The sequence below is a fragment of the Macrotis lagotis genome, chromosome 5 (assembly GCF_037893015.1).
Source record: "Macrotis lagotis isolate mMagLag1 chromosome 5, bilby.v1.9.chrom.fasta, whole genome shotgun sequence".
Classification (NCBI taxonomy): Eukaryota; Metazoa; Chordata; class Mammalia; order Peramelemorphia; family Peramelidae; genus Macrotis; species Macrotis lagotis.
In genome coordinates this window covers 24,864,720-24,888,893 of record NC_133662.1, presented here as the reverse complement: position 1 = coordinate 24,888,893, position 24,174 = coordinate 24,864,720, and the positions used below count along the sequence as shown (strand labels likewise).

At 36.7% G+C, this 24,174-nt stretch overlaps 1 long non-coding RNA gene across 2 annotated transcripts; it reads right to left on the bottom strand.

Moving 5' to 3' along the window:
* Window positions 1–1,291: 1,291 nt before the first annotated feature.
* Window positions 1,292–23,477, bottom strand: LOC141489650 (uncharacterized). Of its 2 annotated transcripts, none has more exons than XR_012468959.1 (3): window positions 23,298–23,477; window positions 1,706–1,844; window positions 1,292–1,606 (listed from the first exon to the last, which is right to left on the bottom strand). It is a non-coding gene; the product is annotated as an uncharacterized LOC141489650 (long non-coding RNA). The 2 variants fall into 2 exon arrangements; XR_012468958.1 differs by lacking the exon at window positions 23,298–23,477 and adding an exon at window positions 4,618–4,683.
* Window positions 23,478–24,174: the final 697 nt, after the last annotated feature.

The window sequence follows — 24,174 nt, the reverse complement described above, 5'->3', positions numbered from 1 at the left end:
AGGTGATTAGAGATTTTTGAAAGTTATGTCATCTAAAACAAGTGATGACCAATCACATCAAGTTGCAAAGTTTCAATTCATCTAGAAAATGAATTTTTAAAAGGATTATAGACATAGAACTAGGAGGGAATCTCAGAGGCTATCAAATCTAGCCTCCTGGTTTTACATACAAGAAAACTGAGAAGCACATTAGCTAAGTTTAAAAAGAAAGGTTGACTTCATGTTGGTGAAATCTTTAGATACAGTAATTCCTTTGCCAAGTCATATAAAAGATGGATTCCCTATGTGTGTGGCCACAATGATGCAATCAAAGTTCTTTTAAATATGTATGTGACTTTTCCCACTAATAGGTTGAAGTTCAATGAGGACTGAGAGTCTGTCTTAAGTAAACTTTATTCTTGACAAAATAAATCCCATATAAATATCAGTTATTCTTATTAAATAATTATGGAATTTTGAGATGGAAGATATCTTACAACTCATCTAGTCTACATCTATCCTCTTAACAAAATAGGAAATAAGCAGTCCAGGAATGGAAATTGATTTGTCCAACACCTAGAATAGGATTGTTCACACAAGTATGTACTTAATAATAAATCTTTGTTGAAATTAATTTAAATTAATTTTTATTCAGGCTGCTTAATATCTCTAACATGATCTTTCTGTAGCAGATGTCCTCCAACCCCTTCCACCCACACACTACCATATTGCTTAGTCACCATTTCCAGAGACTAAATTGAAGCTTGAGATGAGTCTACTTCTAATCATGTTGATTTAGGGGATTGGAATGAGGCATGACAAAGAGTTCCCTAATTAGGCTAGCTAAATCAAAAGAGCTGATGATTCAAGGGACTTTTCAAAATGAGAAAATAGCTTCCAGCTGAGCAATCTGGGCTGCATTCTCCAGGTAGCAAGATGTTATTCCAATGAGGCAGAGAGAAAGATGGTCTTGGTTACCTTACCACCACTCCATGCACTCAACTAGGCAAGCTTGGGAGAGTGTAAAGATAGGAGACAGAAAACAGAAAAGGTTCTATTTGTTTTCTCATGGTCTTAAGTAAATGAGTATCTTAAGAGAGACACAAGTTCCCAAAGACCTTGTAAGTTTAAAAGAGCAAAGGATATCAATGTGCCTTACCTGAGCCCACCTAGGCAAGATATCCATAACATCAGGACAGAGAAGCATCATCCTTCTCTATCCATCCCTAAGATCAAGTGCCTGCTACCTAGAAAAGTACAGTCCATCCAGATTATCTAGAAGATATATACTCTTTTAAAACGTCTCCGGATCCAACAGTTCTCTGGCTCAACAGTCAATTAGAAAATTCTTTGTCATAGCCTTGCTTTGTCATATCCCATTATGAGCCAAATTCAACATGAGCCCCATTCAAGCCCTATTTCAAGTTCTTAACCCACACATGAATAGAATTACGCTTACTCTAAGCTTCAGTGTGATCATCAAGATTAAAGTCTGAAAAAGTTGGAGAGATAGGGATGGACATTTATTAACTTCTTTTTTTAAGATAGTTTTTTATTGATATGTTTTGCTTTCACATCATCTTTATGTGCCAATATATTCTTCTCCCTCCCTTCTCAGAGTCATCACCTATGAAATAAAATAAAATAAAAAGAAGAGAAACACATTTCAGTATTAGCAACCAATACCCTGAAAAAGTCTGACATAATTTTCAGATTCAATACCTACTGGAAAGAAGTTGGAGAAGATATCTTCTTATATCAGGACCAAATTGGGCATTATCATTTCTCAGCATTCATTTTTTTCTTTTTTAAATCAATTTACTTTTGCTTTTTGATGTCGCTAAAATTTTTCTCAATGTCTCTTCCTGAGATTCATTCCATATATTTTTTTAAAAAGAGAAAAACAAATAACAGATTAATACTTTGAAAATATACCTCCAACTCAAGCTATTCCCTCATGCCATATTTTTTCCTTTTTCTCTCAAAGTTTAAGGGACTAATATTTGTTATAACTTGTTTTTCTTTTCATCTACAAACGTCCCCTCCTAATTCCTTCCTCCTTCCATCCCTCACTCCTAATGGTGCCAGCTACCCTCCCCAGATGGTGTTTTCAGCAACACCACAAACCACACCCCTACTATATTCTTCCAGACAGTGACAAGGACACACACCCACACTCCACCTGTACTTTTCAGTCTCACGGAGAGAAATAAGGCTCCTGGGAATCTGGAGACCAGCCAGAGGTCAGAGCACAAAGGAGCATCTGTCTCTCAGATTTAGTCAAGGAACTTCTGTGTGAACCTTCTTGCAGACTGAATAACTAAATATTTATAGAATTGCTAAGCCCTGAAGATCACATACTTTTTTTTAAGTTGGAAAGAATCAGGATCAGAGATCTAGAGGTACAAGTTCCATTCCCCCTCCCCCCCATTTTATAAATGAGAAAACTGAAGCTCCCAGAGGTTAAATGATTTGCCCAAGGTCACAAAGGTTTGAACTCAGCTTCTCTGCTGCCAGAGCCCTTTCCTCTATACAGTGTGTTTCCCTAGGTAACACAGGGGCTAGAGTGTTGAATCTGGAGTCAAGAAGAACCTGATTCAAATACTGCATCAGACATTTACTAGTTGTGTGATCATGGGCAAGTCACTTAACTCTGCTTGCCTCAGTTTCCTCATCTATAAAATGAGATAGAGAAACCATTCTAGTATCTTTGCCAAGAAAACCCAAATGGAGTCATGAAGAGTCAGATATGACTGAAACAACTTATATGCTATCTCCTGATATAAGCCCTAAGAAAATCACTTAATCCCCATTTGGCTCAGTTTCCTCAACAGTAAAAAGAGGATTATGAAAGCATCTACCTCCTCTTGGGACAATTCATTAAGATAGTTTGAAAAGCTCAGTGTCTGGCTCATAAGTGATGCTTGATACATACATCTTTCCTTCTTCAATTTGATCAAGTTCAAGGTCCTTTCTCTAACCATGGAAGAAACAAAAGATCAGAAAGTATCCAGCTAACTAAAAATTACACAGTCAGTCAATGGTGAGTCCTAATTCCTAACCAAGGGTTCCTTTTTCCACCACATGGATATCTCTCATAAGACATAGTCAGAGACAAAGGCTAAATTTGCTTCAATTCAAAAGAAAGTTCAATGACTACTTAAAAAACATCAAGGCTCTGTAGGTCATGTTACATTGGCACCTAGAAAACAAATTTCATGCCCAACAAGAGCCAGGCAAGTATAGGTATTTGGCAAGAAGATAATTGAATTAGGAAGAATGATATTTGGTTAGGTAATGGGCATACCATAAAAGGGTGTATCAGGTATTGAAGACATTTCACAAAATAATAAAAATATTAGAGCTGAAAGACCCAGAGAGGTCATGGAGAGGAGATGAGCTTTTTGGATGAAAGTCTGGACTTGGAGTCAGTATTCTGAATCCTGCCTCTGATATTTACTATTTGGGGAAAATGGGGAAAGTCTCTTAACTTCCTTAGGTCTCAATTTGCTTATCTGCAAAAATGGGAATAGTAATATCACTAAATCCCAAAGAATTACTAGGAAGCTTGAATGAGATACTTTACATAACTCACTTAACACATTATAAGGATCAGTTATTCTCATTATTGAAGTTAGAGCTGCTTAGGGCCAAGGTGCTCAACTAGTTCAACTCTGTCATATTACAAATGAGGAAAACTGCTGCCCAGACAGGGAAAATGATTTGCCTGAGAGTACATAGATAATAAATAGAGAATTAGGATTTGAATTCATGTCTGATGGCTCTAAATCCATTTTAAGGTCATCTTGATCTTAAAAGGCTTGATGAGATTGTCTTTATCTTACAATTAAATAAATACATAAATAAACAAATCCTTCCCTTGACCTGACATCTCTCTAAACTACCATTCTCTCTCCTTTTTACTGCTAAACTTCTAGAAAGTTTCCTATACTTATTACCTCTTCTTTCCCACTACTTACTCCTCAAACCTTCAAATCCAGCTCTTCTGGATTCTATTCTTATCACATTTACTGAAATTTCTCTTCAAGGACACTTTATTTTCTAAATCTTACACCCTTTCCTCAGTCTTCATCCTCTATGACCTTTCTGCAATGTTTGATCCTATAACCCATCTATTCTTTTGTGTTATTCTTTCTTCCTTGGTCTTCAATAGCATTTTTTTTCCTGGTTCTCCTCTTACCTCTTGGATCAATCCTTCTCAGTTTCCTGTTCATCCTCTTCTTCCAGTATCTTGTGAGGGTGTCCCTCAAAGTTCTTTCTCTGATTTTCTCTTTTGGTCATACTTTCTCACTTGATGATTTCATTTATTCTTCATTTATTCTTTTTTATTTATTCTTATTTGATTCAGTTATAAAGAAGCAAATTATTTCTAAATCTATATTATGATCCCACTCTCTCCCGTACTGTTTTTTAACTACCTGCAGAATATCCTTAGCTGGATTCCCCACAGTTCCTCAAATGAAATATTTCCAAAACTGAATTCATCATCATCTTCTCTAATCCTTCCAACTTAAATCATTTCAGTGAATGGTTACCAACAACTTCACACTCAGCCAGATAGCATTGATTCTTTCCTGCCCCTTGTTCCGCATCTTGTTAAAACCTTGAAATGCCTACCTGAGGATGTTTCTTGCATCCATTTCCTTCTCTCTATTTATACTGCCACCTCCTAGTGTAGGATCTTAGATGAAGAGACAGAAGACATCTCAGAGTCTCAGATTTGACCTTTAGTCCAACCCTCTCATTTTACAGATAAGGAACTTAAAACCTCAACTTTCATCACATCTTGTTTAGATTGATGCAGTCCTCTTTATATGATTCATCTGCCTTCAGGATCTTTCTTTCAGGGTTATCCTTCACACCACTGCCAAAATAATCTTCCAAACATACAGGTCCATTAATATCACTCTCCTGTTCAAAGGCTGTCAGTGGGTCCTTATTTATTGTCATTTGGTCATTTTCAGTCATGTTCAACACTTCATGATCCCATTTGGGGTTTTCTCAGCAGAAATATTGGAGCATTTTGCCATTTTTTTCTCCAACTCATTTGATAGATGCAGAAACTGAGGCAAACAGGGTTAAGAGACTCGCCCAGGGTCACACAGCTAAGAAGTATCTAAGGTCAAATTTGAACCTATCTTCCTGACTCTAGGCACAGCAGTCTACTTGCTGTGCCATATAACTTCTCAGAATGACCTAGATATTTTACAAATAACATCTCATTTGAACCTTATAATAACATTGGGAGGAAACTGAGGTTGACAGAGTTAAAGGTAATCTACTTCCTCTGACTCCTTTTTTACTTCTAGCATTAAATTCATATTGCCCAACTCTGTGTTGAAGGCCCTCTATGATGTGATCCAGTCCTATTTTGGAGCAATAGGTGGTACTGGGTCAGAAGTCAGGAAGACCTAAGTTCAAATCTAGCTTCAGATACTTATCTGTTTTGTGCCCTGAACAAGTCTCTTGATATCAGTTGCCTCAACTGTGAAATCAGAATAATAAAAGCACCTACTCCCAGTTGTTGTATGAATCAAATCAGATAATATTGTAAATGCATGTAATAGGCATATAGAAGGTTCTATATAAATAATTTCCTTCCTATATTCATGATCTTAGTTCTTATTGCTTTCTTTAATATACTATATTTTACATTTCCCATTTTACATATTAAATTCTAACCAAACTGAGTTAATACTATTTTCTTAATCTCATTTTGCCATTTCACACCTTTGAACATAGCTAACCCGCACACCTGCCTTCTTCCCATCACCACCCATTATATACTTTTTCCTTTTAGATTGAGTTCAGGTGCCCCAACTTTCTCTTTCTCCTCATATTTTTCACAGCACTTTTTTCTAGCACTTTCTTTGACTTTATCTCTTTCTTGTTCCTTCATTTACTTGCTCTTAGACTTTTTTTTGTATCATGGACCCCTTCTCAAAATAATATTTTAACTGTATAAGATTAAATACAGAATTTCCAAGGAAACTAATTAGGTTTGAATGTTGTTATCAGGATATTAGAAAAAAGGGGAAAAAAAGTTTCTGGATCCCACATTAAGACTCCCTGCCTATTTAAACTTGATTAACTCATCAGCTCCAAATGGATTCAGTGATCATCTCAATGTAGATGATTCCCAGATCTATAAATCCAACCCTAGTACCATTTCTAAGCTCTAGGTTCACATTTACTATAATCTTTTGGACAACTCGAAACTGGATATTTTGTATTTCCAAAGCAGACCTCATTATCTTTTACCCAAAACTTTCCCTTCTTGCTAAATTCTCTACTAATTGTTAAGTGTCTTTTTAAATTAGCTAAATCTAATTTCTTTCCTTTTCATTCCCTTATCCCCATTGAGGAAAAAAGAAAAAGAAATTTCATATAACAAACATACTTAGTAAAGCAAAAGTAATTCCTTTGCAGTCAAAAAAATTGATTCATATTCCATACCATAAGCCATATTTAAACTTGACCCTTTAGAATCATGAATGATGACTATATGGGTCATAGTTCTTATAGCTTTCTAAGTTGTCTGTCTTTTTGGTGTTGCTGTTGTATAAAATATTCTCCTGGTTCTGTTCATGTCATTATTCATTGATTTATACAAATCCTCAAAACCATTCATTTTTATAATATTGATGTCATAGTATAAATTACTCTTCTGGTTCTTTTGCCTTCACTTTGCATCAATTAATGCAAGTCTTCCCATGTCTCTTTGAGATCATCTCTTTGCTCATCTCACAGCATGATAGTATTCTCTCACATGTGTGTCATAACATGTTTACTCATTTCCTATTCAATGGATTTCTCTTTAGTTTCCAATTTTTCTACACCATATAAGTATTTTTGAACATAAAAGACATTTTCCTATCTCCTTAATCTCTAGCAGGGATATAGCTGGTTCAAAGGGCATGCACAGTTTAGTAACTTTTTTTTTATTATTCCAAATTGCTTTCTCAGAATGATTATTACCAGTTCAGTACTTCAGTGTGGACGATGCCACCATCCTAGTGGCATCCTAATTCAAACATCAGGGTCATCTCCATTCCTCCTACTTGTCACTCTACATAACCAATCATTTGGTAGGCCTTGTTATTTCTTCTTTCATAGCATCACTTGCACATATCCTCTTCTCTCTTCTAACATAGTTTACACTCTGATGCAGACTCATCATCTCACACCAGGATTATTCCTAATTAGTCTATTTAGTCTTCTAATTATTTTCTCTGCCTCGTTTTTCTCTCCATTTTAATCCACATTTGAATTAATAATGACTGTTGTCAAAAAGCTTCCTAAATCACAGGTCTAAATACATCACTCTACTACTCAATAAAATTCAGTGGATCCCTCCAGGATCAAATATGACTTTTTTTTAAGTCCTTTAAGAAATTGACTTCTTCCTATCTTTTCAGGATGATATTGTCAATTAGCTTTTTTGTTTTGGGTCATACATAACACTTCATCTCCTGATTTCTGGTCTTTTTGTGAGGTGTCCCCCATATCTGGAATCCTCTGCCTCCTCATCTCTGTCTCCTGAGCTCTTTTCTGACCAAAATCCTTTGAAAGCATGGGCCAAATCCTTCTCCCAGGCCCAAAAGAGATTAGCTAGCTAGCTAGCTAGCTAGATATAGTTCTGTATATTTATACACACACATATACACAATATTCAGGGCAGTTAGAGTAGGTAGGAGTTGGTAGTATAAGACTTGGAGGTAAGAAAACTCATCTTGCTAAGTTCAAATATGGCCTCAAACACTTACAAGCTGTGTGACCTGGGCAAGTCACTTCACTCTGATTGCCTTGCCAAAAAAAGATGTATGTGTGTGTGTGAAATATATATATATTTCTGTATCTATACATAATTACGTATATGTACCACAGCTCTTTCCTTTAGTTATCTTAGAGGCAAGCAGAATAGACAAAAATGAGACTGCCAAATTATGAAAACAATTTCTTTTGACCAACACTCCAGGATCACATATCCTAATGAGTTCTGGCCCCATCATACCAGTCACCTTGAAAACTTAGTTTGTTTCAGTGACACCACCTTTGCTAAAAACATTTCTGAAACTCTTCTATTGGAAATGCCTTCAGAAACAGTTCACTAGTAATATGTGAAAATCAAACTAAATCCTTTATAGTCAGATCTCCTCATGGAGAAAACAACAGGGTTTCCCCAAGTTTGCTCACCTGCAAAGTGACATGACATCTTGAAAGAATCCACATCCAGGCTAATTACTACCACTAATTACTAATTGCTCATATTTACAGAGGTAACAGTTTATGGTTTATAATGTGCTTTCTTTATAGCAACCATATGAGGTAGGAGGGATGTGTATCATTTCTGCCATTTTATAGGTGAATAAACTGAAGGTTTCAGGGAAATTAAACTTTTCCCCAATGATGACAGAGTTGGAAGGTGATAGAGCTAGAGATTTGAACCTAGCTCAAACAGCGTTGAATTATTTCCACAGTGTCTTCAATGTGATGCTGACCAACTTACTTCCCCTCCTTAGTCCTCAGGGTTCTCTTATAGAAAATGAGAAAAGGCTAACAGCTTTAACATATTTGAAGGGTGCATGAGTGAGTGACTGAATGAATCCAATTTGACTCATAAGTTTGAAAATTCGTACCCAATATTTGCTACTGTTGAAGACAATATGTCCTGGCGGTCCTAACATATTTCCAACAAAAGATTTACAAAAACGTTTTTAGCACTGACAACATCTGAAGTGAATGGCATTGATTTGAACATATAAGTTCTGGTCCATTTGTTAAATATAAAATCATATAGCTTATGGTTATTAAACATTTTTATGTAGGTTATTTCAGTTGAGTTTAATAACCCTGTAAGATGAGAAATATAGATAGAATCATTTTACAGATGACAAAACTGAAGTACAAAGACTTGCCCAGGGTCACACAGCCAGTAGAGGTGATTTGAGCTCAAATTTGATCCAGGTTCTTTCTCATTCTAACCCTATCATCTTATCTACAATGTCACTTTAAAGATATGAGAATTAAACATCATAGAGATGTTACAAGGTAATGTACAAGTAGCAAATCTTTACAGATTCAATGGAATCCAAGGAAGGAGAGATGGAAGAAGATATCAAAGAAGAAATAGGATTCAACTGAGCCTTGAGGAGTAGTACTTTGATAAATTGGGGAAAGTATTCTAGGTAAGGGGAAAGGATTGGGCAAAGGTGTAGAAGTAGGAATGAAGATGATACTTTTTTCCCTTAGCTAGAAAAAAGATTGACCTCACTAGAAAGTAGAATTCAAGTTGGTATTTATAGTAGAGGTTAAACTAAAAATTCCAGGAGGATAGGAGCATTACCTTCTACCTTCCTATACCCTCCATAGACTATCATGTGTTCAATATATCCCTATTGATTTGCAGGCAGGAATCCCAAGAGGAAGGAGAGAACCACAGAGCAAAGAATATTTATATTTGTAGACACACTTAACAATTCAATTAGACAAGAATTTGAACATGTGCAGAGTACATGCTAGAAATCTTCTTCTTCTCCCTCCTCTTCTAATCTCAAAGAACAGCTAGGTGATATTTGAATAGAAAACCGGGCTTAGAGTCAGGAAGACCTGAGCTAATATATGATCTTAGATTATTACTATTTGACCCAGGGTGTACCTTAACCTCTGTTTATCTCTGTTTTTCCAACTGTAGAATGGAAATAATAAAAACACCTACCTCCTTGTTGTGAGGATAAGTGAGATAATATTTGTAATACATTTATTAGCTTTGTAACCTTGGGCAAGTCACTCAGTTTCCTCATCTATAAAATAAGCTGGAGAAGGAAATGACGAACCCCTTTAGTATCTTTGTCAAATAAAAACCTAAATGGGGTTACAGAATTAGACCCAATGAAATGGCTGTACAAAAACAAAATCCACCCTACAAATTGTTATTCCCTACTCCTTTTTCCCTGGTTCTCATTGTTCTCAGCTGAATCTTTGGCATTATTTTTTAATGCTTCAAAGACTTGGCAAGAAATGACCCAGATACCCTTTTATTTCCTCTTATTTTCTTTTTGGAGGAAAAGGACTGCCTTCAATTCTCATCATTGCATTGATTATTACTGGATCCTCTCCATTTGGGGAGGTAAACTTCTTATTGTCCCTGTGTCTCTACAGGAATGATTGCTCAACTACTGATGATAAAGTCATTTAGAAAAAGCCAGTCAGTCAGAAATAACAATTTGACTGATAACCCCCCAATGAATAGATACATCGTAAATCCCTAGAACTAGATGGGAAATTACAAAAATCACACAATGAAGTAGTCAAAAACTCAAATTGCTTATTTATTTTGCCTCTGTAACACCTGGGGCCCCTCAATGTGAGAAGGAACCTTTTTAAAGTTCTGTCTAGGTTCCTGATATTACAGGAATAAACAGCTATTCAAAATCTAAATTCACACACACACACACACACACACACACACACACACACACACACCTGCTTTAACAAGTGGCCATGAATTCAAAGTAAAGATCATAGGACCACAGATCTTGTACCAGAAAGGGCTTCAGCTGTCATCCAGTTCTATTTCCGCATTATAAAGAATAGGAAACTGTTGCCCCAGGACTGGTTAACTGACTTATCTGCCCATGATCATACAAAAGACTCAATGAAACAAAGTAATTAAGCAAAACAAAAGTCACAAATCAGTTGTTGGACATTTCAACATCCAATTGATGATTGTCACCACACTATTCTAAGGAGTACTCCTTTTTTGTTTGTTTGTTTTATATTTTTTTAGGGCAATGGAGTTAAGTGGCTTGCCCAAGGCCACACCGCTAGGTAATTATTAAGTGTCTGAGGTCGGATTTGAACCCAGCTACTCCTGACTCCAAGGCCAGTGCTCTGTTCACTGCGCCACCTAGCCACCCCTAGGAGTACTCCTTTTAAATCCCCAGTTAACCAGACTGTCACTTCAGTACAGCATAAGAGGAATAAATCAGTAATTTGTGAAATGCTAGGAGAGCTACCCTACAAGTCAAAGAAGTGCTAGGTTTCTTGGACCAAGAACTGTACAATCATTTAAATCCCAGGAAGGTCTTGAGAGTCCTACTTCTCAGCACAGACAAGATGCCATTGTCTTCCCTTCTCTCCCTAGCTACCTAGTTGTTTCTCCAAGTTTCATCCTTTGAGAGACTTTTTGCTTGGTCTCTTATACCTATATACCATTCAGTCCCATTGATTTATAATTTATCATTGTCCCCTTTCACAAACATTGTTTGAGCTACATATTTGTTTAAATAAGTGGGCAAAGTGTTACATAAATATAACTTGGTATTGTTGAATCATTTCACTCCTGTCTGACTCAGTCTGTGATCCTATTTGGTGTTTTCTTGGCAAAGAAACTGAAATGGATTGACATTTTCTTCTCCAGTTCTTTTGGTAGATGAGGAAACTGAGGCAAACAGGATTAAATGACTTACTCATTCCCAAATCCACTGTGGGGTTGTGTAACTTGATCTAGTCAAAGGATTATAATTTGATAACTAAAAATTAATTCAAAAGCATCTAGTCTGATCTCATTTTTACAGATGAGGAAACTAAAGAACAGGGAAATTCCGCTAGATCATTCAAATAGTAAACAAAAGAAATAAGATTTGAAGCAAGTCTTTTCTTTCCAGGACAACTGGCTCTGGCCACTGTAGCACCTCATCGATAAGGGGAAAAATTCAGTCTCCTTGTAAGTTGCCAATTTGGGACCAGAAGTCAGATTTCCTTTCCATTATTCAGTTGTATGTATATAAAATATCAATCATCAATTTTCCATTTCCCCTCTTTCTATTGACTGCCAATTCCAAATCAACCAATCAATCATCATACATTTATTAACTAGCTATTGTGTGCCAAGGATATATTGAAGATACAAAGACAAAAAATGAAATAGTCCCTGTCCTCGTGGAGCTTACATTGTACCAGATATAAAAGGTACTGGTGAATCCTAAATAGTACTAAAAATGGAATCAGAGGAATTAGCAACTTCTATTCTAACCACTGTGGGCCTCATTTTCCCCTTCTGTAAAATAATGAGAATGGATTAAATGATCTCTCAGGCCCTTTCAAAATTTAACATTCTTTCAGTCTATTCTATGATTCTGAACACTCAGTCTGGTTGATGCTCAAGAGGTTAGCAATACCCTGGATTTCATCTGCTCAGAATGAGAGTGGCCCATTCAGTTCAAAGCTGGGGAATTCATTCTCCACTGATGTCAGACATTAAGAAGGAAATACAAAACTCATGTGTTCACTTTGACTCTTAATCTGTCTTGATCAAGCTAAATCCTAGGGTGTCAACTAGCTAATATGTTTAACTAATCCCAGCTGATGGGAAAAGGCTTACTGTCCGCACTCAGGAAACAATACGGGTCAAAGGGGTCTTCTGAAAACAATAGTCTTTTACCCAGATGTGCCTCTAATGAATTTGTGACTACCTATATATGACTTTAATGGCTCTCCTCCTGGATTGTAAGTTTTTGGAGCTTTTTATGTGTAAACTTTGCATTTCCTAAAGTTCCTAAGGCAGTACTCAGCAATGAGGATTTCATAAATGTTGAATGAATGAATGATTAAATGAAGTCAAGTCAATAAGAATTTAAAAGCTCCTATTATGATCTAGACATTTAGCTTAGCTGTAAGAATGCAAAGAAAGACAAAAATGAAACAGTCATTGCCCTTAAGGAGTTTATAGACTATACATGGACAGAAAACATGTAAATTTGTATGAAATAATTATATAGGACTTGGATTCATGAAGCCCTGATTATAAACCAAGTGTTTGACTGTGAACAAGTCATTTTGCGTTTATCAGATTCAGTTGTAAAATGAGGATAATAATAGTGCCTAATTCATAGGGTTTTTGTGAAAATCCAACGAGATAACATATAAAGTACTTTGCAAAACAAAATTAACATATAAATGTCATTGTTTAGTTATTTTAGTCATGTCTGACCCAATTTGAGATTTTCTTGCAAAGATACTAGAATGGTTTACCTTTCCTTCTCCAGTTCATTTGACATGATGATAGAAACTGAAGCAAGCAGGGTTAAGGGAATTGCCCAGGGTCACACAGCTAATGAGTGCCTGAGGTCAGATTTGAATTCCTGTACTCCTGACTACAGTTTCAGTGTTCTATCCACTGCACTAACTTTCCCATTATTATTATTTGTAAACAAAATAAATGTAAGGTAATTTTGCCCAGGAGACACTAGCAAATGGAAGGATCTGAGAAGGTTGCAGAAAGGTCTTACTTTGCTGGAAATGGGATTCTAGTAGTAGGGGTGAGGCCATACAATCCAGGCACTTGGGGAAGGTGATCATAGGTAGAAACGTGTGTTAAATTGTGTTTCCACTTCCCTAAACCTTTTACCCTGACTACTTCTCCAAACATAAGTGAGCTAGGAAAGGAAAAATGGTTGCCCCCAGCACAGCTGTATAGAACTAATCCCTTTTCGATGCACCAAATTGCCTAGAGTAGAGTCTTGAGGTTTCTAGTCTTCCAGCCTGGCTGCTGATGGGGCTGGCCACTTCTGAATGTCTGGAGCTCTGGACTTTGTAGAAATCTCCAGCCCCTTGGTTTGACAAATGATTTTCTGAGTGGAGGAGGTTTTGCATTTAATACATATCATAAGAGACATCAGAGCTATTTTCAGGAGATCAAATACTTTCTTCAGCTAAGAATGTTAGCATTATCCCTATTAATATCTCTCAAAGACATTGAATTCCCTCCCCCCCCCACTCTATGATCTCAGTTTATTAATGGTGCAGTCATACTCCTTCCCCTCCACTCTTAAATCCCACCCCCACACACACACACACTCCTACCCCCTTGAGCTGGCTTCACCACAAAGACTCATTCCAGGCCAATGTATGTGCTCAACAGAATGCACCTACTTGGCACAAGGCTGATTCTCTGAAATCTTCCATCATCATAAATTAAAGAATCAAATAGCTGAACTCCATCCACTCAAAACCAGAATGAGGAAAGTGAAGAGGGAAAGAGGCCTCTTATTGCTTTGACTTTATTTTGTTCCAGATGCCTAGGTATTTTCCTTAAATTAAAAAATCAAAGTTTCTAGCAAAGGAATTACCCTCACTCCCAAATAGTTGATAATATTGTTGTTCAATCCTAAGGTAGAAAAGAAAGAATAGAGGATTTAGAATTGGAAGCCTTCGTTTCAAATCCTGCCTCAGTCATCTAATATCTATGTGATCGTAGAAAAATCACTGCATCGCTATGGAAATTGATTTCTAGATGCAGTTCAGTGATGAAAAGACTAGAAGAGGCAAGATATCAGGAACTCCTTAGTTCAAATCTGGCCTCAGATACTTACAGGTTAAACTAATCCACAGGTTGTGTGACCTTGAGCAAATCACTTAACATCTCTCTGACTCAGTTTTCTCCTATGTAAAATAGAGACAATAACAGCACCTACTACCCAGAGTTCTTGTGAAGATCAAATGAGTTAATGTTTGTAAAGAGCTTAGCAAGCACCTAGTTTAATAAATGCTTGTTTCTTTCCTTCATCTATTAAATAAGAGTGTTGAACTGGATGACTTCAAAGTTCCCTTCCAGCTCAAAACTATGATCTTTTTAAGAAGAAACTGATAAAAGAGGAAGAAAATAAGCTATTCTCATCTAAATAGGAAGGACTAATCATAAAGAAATATTTTATATTGGAATTGAGTTTAAATTCTGGGTCTGACACTGCCCTTTTGACCTTGGGTAAGGTGCCTAGGCTCAGTTTTTTCATCTCTAAAATGGGAATCAATCAATTAAAGTTCATCAAAGACTTACTATATCTCAGACACTGAATCACAGGATCATAGATTTAAAGCTGGAGGTAATCCAGGGACCATCTATTCCAAAACTCACAATTTACATATTGAGGAAACTGAGGCCCAGAGGCAGTAAATGATTTGTTCAAGGACATATGGTATAGGTAGCAGGAGAGTCAGGATTTGAACTCAGTTTCTCTGGTTCTAAGTCTAGTACTGTTACCACTATAACACTTCTTCCCTCTTTATCCTATTTATTCACATTGCCATGTGCTGACATAGGTTAGTGGAAGAGAAACTTTAGGATGGAAAAAACTCTATGCCACCTTTCAAACTGTACTCAGAGGGATAGCCTGGATCTGGCCACTGGATTTACTCAGTCTCCTCATTATCTGTGGTCTAGGAGTGGACCTGGCTTGGCCAAGTGGGGGGGGGGGGGGTTCACTCTGAATGAAATTCACCTGCCCAGAGTTCTAGCCTCCAAAGGGGAAAAACAACATAGCACACAGTTGCCAGTATGACTGTACTCTTTCCCACAATAGGAAAGTTTTCTTTTTCAATTAGGACTGTTTACAACACAATGCAAGTCTCTTCTATAACTTTCCGGTCTCTTTTTACAGGACAAGAAGTCTCTTTTAGATTGCATGGATACATGTAGAGATAAAAGTTGATGGGGATGCTTTTTGTTTTTGTTTTTTTAATCTTCAACTTCTCTGGGAAAGAGTGGAAAAGATTTATGAACTGTCAACTCCAAAATCCCTTTTTACTTTCTTCCCCGACCCCATACAGAGAAAAAACTGACCTTGTTCTTGAGCAGGGCCAAAGATAGGTGGGTATGTCTGCAAGTCGATCTTCCAGTAGAGGGGAGTATTACACAGGGCCCCTGTGCTTCAGCTCAAGCTCTGCCGGCAGCCACCAGGAGTTTAAAACCCAGACTCAGATGGCAAGCAAATGTGCAGCCTTCTTTAATTTAATGAGGCCTCAGCAGGAACAGAAAACTGTTTTCAACACTAGGACCAAACCAGCTTTGGATGGGCTAAAGGCCCATCCATGTACATGGCAGAATTGGGCTCAGCAGGAAAGGCAAAGTTGAAAGTCAGGGATTCCATCCATGGGCCCCTCACTCCCTACTTGAATTTAGCCCTGCAGTATTTTCCCCCTTTTGGATTCTACTCCAACTTGAAACTATTTTCTCAGGTGTCTTTTTCTGAAGCAAGCAGACTCTCTAACATCAACAAGTTTTAGCTTCTCCAAATCCAGTAAGGACCCAGATTTGTTTGCTTCCTAGGCACCTTTCCCCAACTATTAACTTTCTCTTTATAGAATTTATTTTTAAAATATTTTTATTGATACTCTTTTAGAAAAAAAATAAGTTGGCATTGCTTTCCAATGATTCCCCTTCCTTGTAACAAAGATACACAATTAGACAAAACAACTCCACCCACTAGTCATATCAGTGTGTATGATGGACAATAATCCATAACCTTTGGGCAATCTTCTAAAGTTACCACTTTTCAAGAACCTTTTCTGGTTTCTGTGTCCTCTGTGGTACTAATGTTGATGGTATTCATCTTCCAGAAAAGAAGAAAAGTCCTTTCAAAGAAAAACAACATTGGATTAAAGGACAGAGGACCTGAGTTCAAATCCTACTTCAGATGCTTATTGTGTGATTTTAGGCAGTCAAAAAAGCAAGGTAGAGGAGAATCCACCCCATAGTCAGTTACCACTTTAATTGGCCTCATTTTCTCCATTTGTAAAGTGAGAGAATTCAACTAATGACCTCTATGATTCTTTCAGCTCTAAGTTTAGAACAAAGGAACTAAGGATTTTCCTGCATACTTTCTCTATTTAAAAAAAATAATTTTATTCATGTTAATTCCTTGGGCCTTGGTCTGATGCTAAACTGCATTAGTCTTTGAGAATTTCACCTCCATTTACTAAAGGACAGTCACTCATCCAGAGTTAGAGATGAAAGGAGTAAAAGTAAGATAGGCTTTAGACTTCCTAACTTCTCTTTTTTTTATGCTTTAACAAATTCATGATTACTTTGTATTGAGGGAAAAGGAATGAAACTAAGTACAAGAGGCCAAATAAAAGGTTTTGGATTGAGGAAGATCTAGGTTCAAATATTTCTTCTGACTTATTATCCATCTGATTGCAAGAAAGTCTTTTAATCTCTATGGATGATTTTGTTTCCCAGTCTGTAAAATGAAAATAATGATAATTACATTTACCTAAAAGATGATTTATAAAGGATATATGAGATTTCAGTCTTTTTAAGACCTGCTCAACTCTGTGACTCCATTTGGGGTTTTCTTGTCAAAGATAGTTTGCCAGCTTATTTTACAGTTGAGGAAACTGAGACAAAGAGGATTACACAGCTAGGAGGTATCTGAGACCATGAAGATGAGTCTTCTTGACGCTAGACACAGGACTTTATCCACTGCATCACCTAATTGCCTTATTTTTTTTTGCAAGGCAATGGGGTTAAGTGACCTGTCCAAGGTCACACAGGTAATTATTAAATGTCTGACACCAAATTTGAACTCAGGTCCTCCTGACTCCAGGACTGGTAAACCCATTCACTGTACCACCTAGCTGCCCCCCTGCCTCATCTTTGAATGAGACATAGAACACTTTACAAAACAAAAATACTATATAAATGGGAGGTGTTATAATGAAGAAAAAATGAGTTAGAATGTGATGAAAAGGGATAGGGAATTAGCATTTTTAGCATAGTACCTGCTATGTCTCAGACACTATACTAAGCACTTTATAACTATTAGTTCAGGTAATCCTCACAATCAATACTATGAGGTTGGTATTGTTAGCATTTTCATTTTATGGTTGAGGAAACTGAGGGTTAAATGACCTTACCCAGAGTTATATAACTAGTTAGTGTCTGAGACTGGATTTGAACTCAGATCATGATTCCAGATCCAATGCTCTATATACTGCTCCAGTGAGAGGTGTCTGTGGTATTTACATATTTTATTTTTAGTTTTCAAGCCTCAGGCTTAAATAAAGGATAGCAGTTATAAAGCAGAGTCAAGTTGTTTAGTCATATGCTTGGGGTTGGGAGAAGAGAGTAGAACTAGAATCTCTCAGAAATATACCCTCAACCCAGGGAATATAGAAGACAGGTAGGAATATGGGAAGAGGTGAAGTGGGAGACAATTAGGCATTTAAGAAAGATACAGGAGTAACTCTCCCTTTGATCAGGTACAACTTTTATTTTTATTTTTTAACTTCTCTAAAGAGAAATATACCTGATGAGAGAATAACCAGGAAGCAACTCGAAAGGAAAGGAAAGGAAAGGAAAGGAAAGGAAAGGAAAGGAAAGGAAAGGAAAGGAAAGGAAAGGAAAGGAAAGGAAAGGAAAGGAAAGGAAAGGAAAGGAAAGGAAAGGAAATTGAAGAGGGTAGAGATAAACATGGAGGAGAAACAGACATAATGATTAATTTGCTGTTAACTATAAATCAATCAGAAGTAGTCATAGTTGCAAAATGCTTTGAACTTTTAGAGAAAGTTGCTACATTTATGAACAAAGGTATATTCCTGGTATTTGTTCTATTCATGGTAATGCTGATTTAATTACCACCAAATACTACTGCATAAGAAATAGGAATTTATAATAAAATTTCTTTAATCAGTCATAAGATTTAATATTTCAGCAATGAAATTTAAAGATCACCTAGTCCAACCCCATTTTACAGATGATGAAATTGAGAATGAAGAAAGGGACAGCTAGGTGGCGTAGTGGATAAAGCACCAGTGGATTCAAATCCAGTCTCAGACACTTAATAATTACCTAGCTGTGTGGCCTTGGGTAAGCCACTTAACCCCATTGCCTTGAAAAACTAAAAAAAAAAAAAAAAAAAAAAAAAAAGACTAGACTCACTATTAGTTGAACTAAGACTGAAATCCCATCAAGTTTCAGTGGTGTTCTATGGAATATTTTTTTTTAAATACTTCAAAAATGTCTTTTATTCATGAATTTAGTTATTTCTTCCTTTGAATGGATAAAATTGTTTCAATGAATAAATAAATTCATTAAATAAATTAAATACCTTATTATCTATTATATTTAGTCCATGATTCCCACTACTAAGTGTTCAGATTCAAGTTCAGGTCAGAGATTTTTTTGAATGATGATTTATCCATCTTTGCCTCATTTTCCCCTTACAATTCAAAAAACTGGGTAATTTGAAACAAACTCAGAGAATCATTCTCAGTTGCTCAACATGCTAACAGATCCAGGCAAGAATAGCCTTCAACAAAAACAGTACCAATCATATTTCTGAATGTTTTGGGTTTTTTTCTTTCTATCCAGAGCAGTTTAAGTTGTTTAAGTCCCTCTAAGAGGTTCATGACTCCAGTGGGGCAAGGAGTAGCTAGGCAGGTGGCTCCAATAATTATAAAGATTTATGGAAAATCACACAAATGGGGGCCTGCACCTTTACTGGCATCATCAGCTAATATCTCTGTATGAGATATAAGGGGAAGGGGTGGTGGTGGAAAGAGTTTGATGTCTTTATTGAAAACTTTTTATTTAATCATGTCCAACTTTTTGTGACCTCATTTGGGGTTTTCTTGGCAAAGATCCTGGAGTAGTTTACCATTCCCTTCTCTAGCACCTTTGATAGATGAGGAAACTGAGCCAAACAGAGTGAAATGACTTGCCCAGGATCACAGACTGATGGTGTCTGAGGTCAGACCTGAACTTGGGCTCTCCTGAGTCCAGGTCAATGCATCAACTTGCTGTCTCTGGTCTTATTTTTAAAATTTGTTTTCCATAGCTTGTTTTCCATAGCAAAGTATTTGGCATGTAGAAGGGCTTCATAAGTACTTTTCCCATCTTTTGGTGGGGAAGCTTTAAATGAATTGAATCAGAAGACTGATTCTCTTTCATTGAATTCATATAACCTCATTTCAAATTAATTGTTTCTATTGTTGTTCAATTGTTTCCTGACCCCTTTTGGGGAGGTTTTCTTGGCAAAAAAAAAAAATGCTAAAATGCCATTTCCTTCTTCAGCTCATTTGACTGATGAGGAAACTGAGGCAAACAGGGTTAAGTGATTTGCCCAAAGTCACACAACTACTAAGTGTCTAAAACAGTATTTGAACTCAGGGCGATGAGTTTTTCTGACTTCAGGCCCCTACTGAGATCTAACCATTATACCACTTTGCTATTTTACTTTTCTGTTTTGAATAGGGATCAGAGAGTTCAGGGATGAATGAATTAGGAGGGCCATACAGAAAAATCCAAATGACTAACAGACTGTGCCATATGATAATGATGGTATTGCCCTATTTTCACAGAAATAAAGAAAATCAGAAAGAGAAGTCAGTTGCTGGAGGAAAATGACAAGTTCTATGTTAGACTAATTAACTTGGGGTGATGGCACGATAATCAAGTAGAAATTTTGTCAGGCAATTAAATATTCAGATCAAAAGCTCAGATGAGAGATCTAGGTTGGAAATAGATAGTTGGAAATCATCTGCAGAAGAATCAGAGTTATTACAGTTTGAGGTATCTGATGGGGAGGGTGTAGAAAGAGAAGAGTATTAGCATAAGAAAAACATTGCTTGAGGTTGGAGGGTGTAGACTTCTTATTTCATCTGAAGTCTCCTGTAGGAGGATGCGGGCACTCCCCTCCAACTAAGTAAATCAGCAATTTATCTTCAACTTCTAGCAGTGCTGGAAAGTTAAGTGATTTACCTGGGGTTACTCAGTGGGGAGGTGGGGGGGAGGGGAGCAGATAAAGGACTTGAAGGCAAATCTTCCTGAGGAGGTCAGCCTTCTAAATCACTATGCCTGTTGCCGCTCATTCATTGTTTTTTCAGTGCTGTGAGACTCATCATGACCTCACTGGTGTTTCTTTGCCCAGCTACTGGAAGGGTTTGCCATTTTCTTTTCCTGCTCACTTTGTAGATTAGGAAACTGAGACAAACTGGTTTAAATGACTTTCCTAGTGAGTGTCTGAGGGCAGATTTGAAATTAGGTCTTCAAAATTACTGTAGATCCTGCCACCTAGCTGCCCTCACTATGCCTAGCTATTTCAAAGCACATCACATAGGGATGAGCCCAAACCCTCTTTGTGTGTATGTACAAATTTGTGAATATGTAGGCATAAAGAAATATTCTGTGTTTATGTAAATACTAACTGATATACAAATACAGAAGATCTTGGTGGCTACTGACATATTAACATATATGCTAGTTGTTTTATTGATACAGAAGACCTTGGTGAAGACATATTTATTAGCATATATAAGATATATAATATATATTAATATATACATGTTAATTGATTTATAAATATTAATGATCTTGATGGTGTTTACCCTGAAATGTAATCTCTTTACCAACCTCCCAGAGAGATGAGTTGAAGTGGCTTTGCAAAAAAAAAATGTACTTGAAGCACTTTATCAACCTTATCAACCTGGGCTATGGTCTGTTAGAAAATGTCTCACCTCACCTCTCTAGCCTGGCATCCAAGATCTAACTTCAAATTACCTTTCTAACCTGATCCACTATTATTCCCTATCACCAACACCATCTTGTGTAGCAATCAAACTGCACTATTTTCAAATCTGAGAGTTCATTGCCCTTTCCCACCTCCATGTCTTTGCTTGAGCTGTTCCCTCTGCCTAGAATAATGCCATATTCATGTCTCAAAATCCTATCTATCCTTTAAAGTTCAAGTTAAATGCTTCATCCAGGATGCCTTCCAATCACCCCAGTCAAAAGTTGTGACTCCAGCTTTCCTGTAATACTTAATGTCTATCAACTTATTCCCCACTGTCTTGTACTGCAGACTTTTTTTGTACCTATCTTGTCTTTATTATGGAGAAGGAGATAGGGAACAAATGCTTATTAAGAGCCAATGGAGAAGGAGATAGGGAACAAATGCTTATTAAGAGCCAAGTCCTCTGCTAAGGATGGGTGCTAAATTTTACAAATATGATTTCATTTGATCCTTCCAACAACCATGGGTAGTGTTATTATCACCATTTTATAGTGAAGGAAACTGAAGCAGACAGATTTAATGTAACTTTTTCAGAGTCATTTGCTATTAGGTATCTGAGACTGAATTTGAACTTGTCTGTTCTGATTCCAAGCCCAGAACTTGATACACTACGCCACCTAGTTATCATTAGAGTAAGAGTTAATTCTTATAGAACTGAACCAATATAGGAGGAGGCAGTTTGGAGCAGTGGACTTGGAATCAAGAAGATATGGGTTCAAATGCTACCTCAGATTATTACTATCTGTGAGATCCTGGGCAGGTCCTTTAAACTCTCTGTGACTCCTTTTCAGTAAATTAGGTAAGTTGGACTTGATGGCCCTTTACAGATCTAAATCATTAATTCTAGAAAACCAACATATGTGTCTTATGTCCCATATGTAGTGATGATGATTGATGTTTGTTCTTCATTCTTGAAGAAGACCAAGACATCAGGGAGGTGATAAAATTTCAAGCACATCAATTGGATTTGAGTGAGGGAATGTTATACTAAGTCTCCAATCTCATATTTTCCTCCTGATCCATGTGGATCCAGTGGTGGATATGGATCTGGATGACTGGAGATGGCCTTGATGTGAGGTAATCAGGGTTAAGTAGCTTGTTAAAGGTCAAGTGTCTGAGGTTAGATTCGAACTCTTGTCCTGATCAGAGAGGTTAATGTTCTATCTACTGTTTCACACAGTTGCCCTATAACTCAAGTCCTATACCCACTTGTAGTAGGTCCTCATTAAGAGTTTATTGAATGATAAATTAAACTACAAATTAAATTGTTAATTAAAAGTTATTAAGCTACTAATTAAACTATTAATTTAAAAACACTAATTAAGTGATTAATTATACTGTGTTTTGACAACTTGGTCTTACATTCCCCTGCTTCCACCCATATACACACATTCACACGTTCATATCTTTCCTTATTTCTTTCTATTGAAATCTTTCTCCTCTTTCAAGTCCAGCTCAGTTACAACCTCGTCATCCATAGAGCCTTCTCTCACCACCCCAGCTGAAAGTGATCTCTCTTTCAATTTATCCACTATAAGCATTTATAAAATATCCACCATATTGAAGGTACTTAGTTGAAAATTGGGAATGAATGAAAATGAAGATAGGTCCTGGTCTCAAGGACCTATCTAGGTGGTAGAAAATATATGTCTATATAGGGATTGAACTCTCCTGCCCAGGTTTCTTGTTGTTCAAGTCATTTCTAGTTGTATCTGACTCTTTGTGACCCCATTTGGGGTTTACTTGAAAGAGACACTTGGGTAGTTTCTGATTTCCTTCTTCAGCTCATTTTCTAGATGAAGAAACTGGGGCAGAGTTAAATGACTTGTCCAGGATCACACAGCTAATAAATATCTGAGACCAGATTTGAACTCTGGAAGAGGAATCTTCCTAACTCTAGTCTCAGCACTCTGTCCTCTATACCACCAAGAGGCCCAGGCTTACCTGATGAAGAAGTTGCCCATGCCTTTCTGAATCTTATTTTTCTTGATTTTGATTCATCACATGTTATTTCTTCTGAGTCCTTGCAATGAGCAATATAAAGAATACATGATCATTATCACTTTGCAGTGTAAGCCCTTTGAGGGCTGTTTTCGTCTTTATTTGTATTCTCAGTTTTCAGCTTAATGCCTGTCAAAGAAAAAATGCTTAATAAATGATTATTGACCAATTTGTTGACCAGAGGTCCAGATTTAAATCCTGGATTAGTTCTTTATAATTTCCTCCCTTGATTTCCTCTTTTGCCAAATGAGGAGGTTAGACTACACAACCTCTAGAATTCCTTGTTGCTCTACTCCCTCAGGGACTTGTTCATATCTTTATTGAAAAGAAAGTCTCTGCTCATCTGTTAGTCTTTCACAAATAAGAGGCTGTAATTTTAACAGGCCTTTCTGAACATATGTTGCCTTCTCTCAAAGGAGACTCTATAGGGGGAATTTAAGTATTGTGATGGTCTCTGGGAGTGGGATTAATTATTTACATCTTAGGCAATTTACAAAACAATTTGCTGGCCTATGTGCTCAACCATGATAGAATCCTATGAATTTATGTACCACTTAATTTATATATTTGAATTATGACATTTTTGTGAATATCAAAGCATGCTATGATATTACAATTTGATCATCCTTAGGTCATATTCTCATTCCTGAAAGGAAGTCCTTGATATTTTTTCATTTAAAAAATTATATAAGTGTTTGAAATTTTTTTTTTATTGAGAAGCCCCTAAGTGATAAGTACCTCATGAGATGAAGCTAAGTTACTGATTATGTGGACAATTAAACCTCAGGAGTTTATAGGAGCCCTTTAAACACCCAGTGAA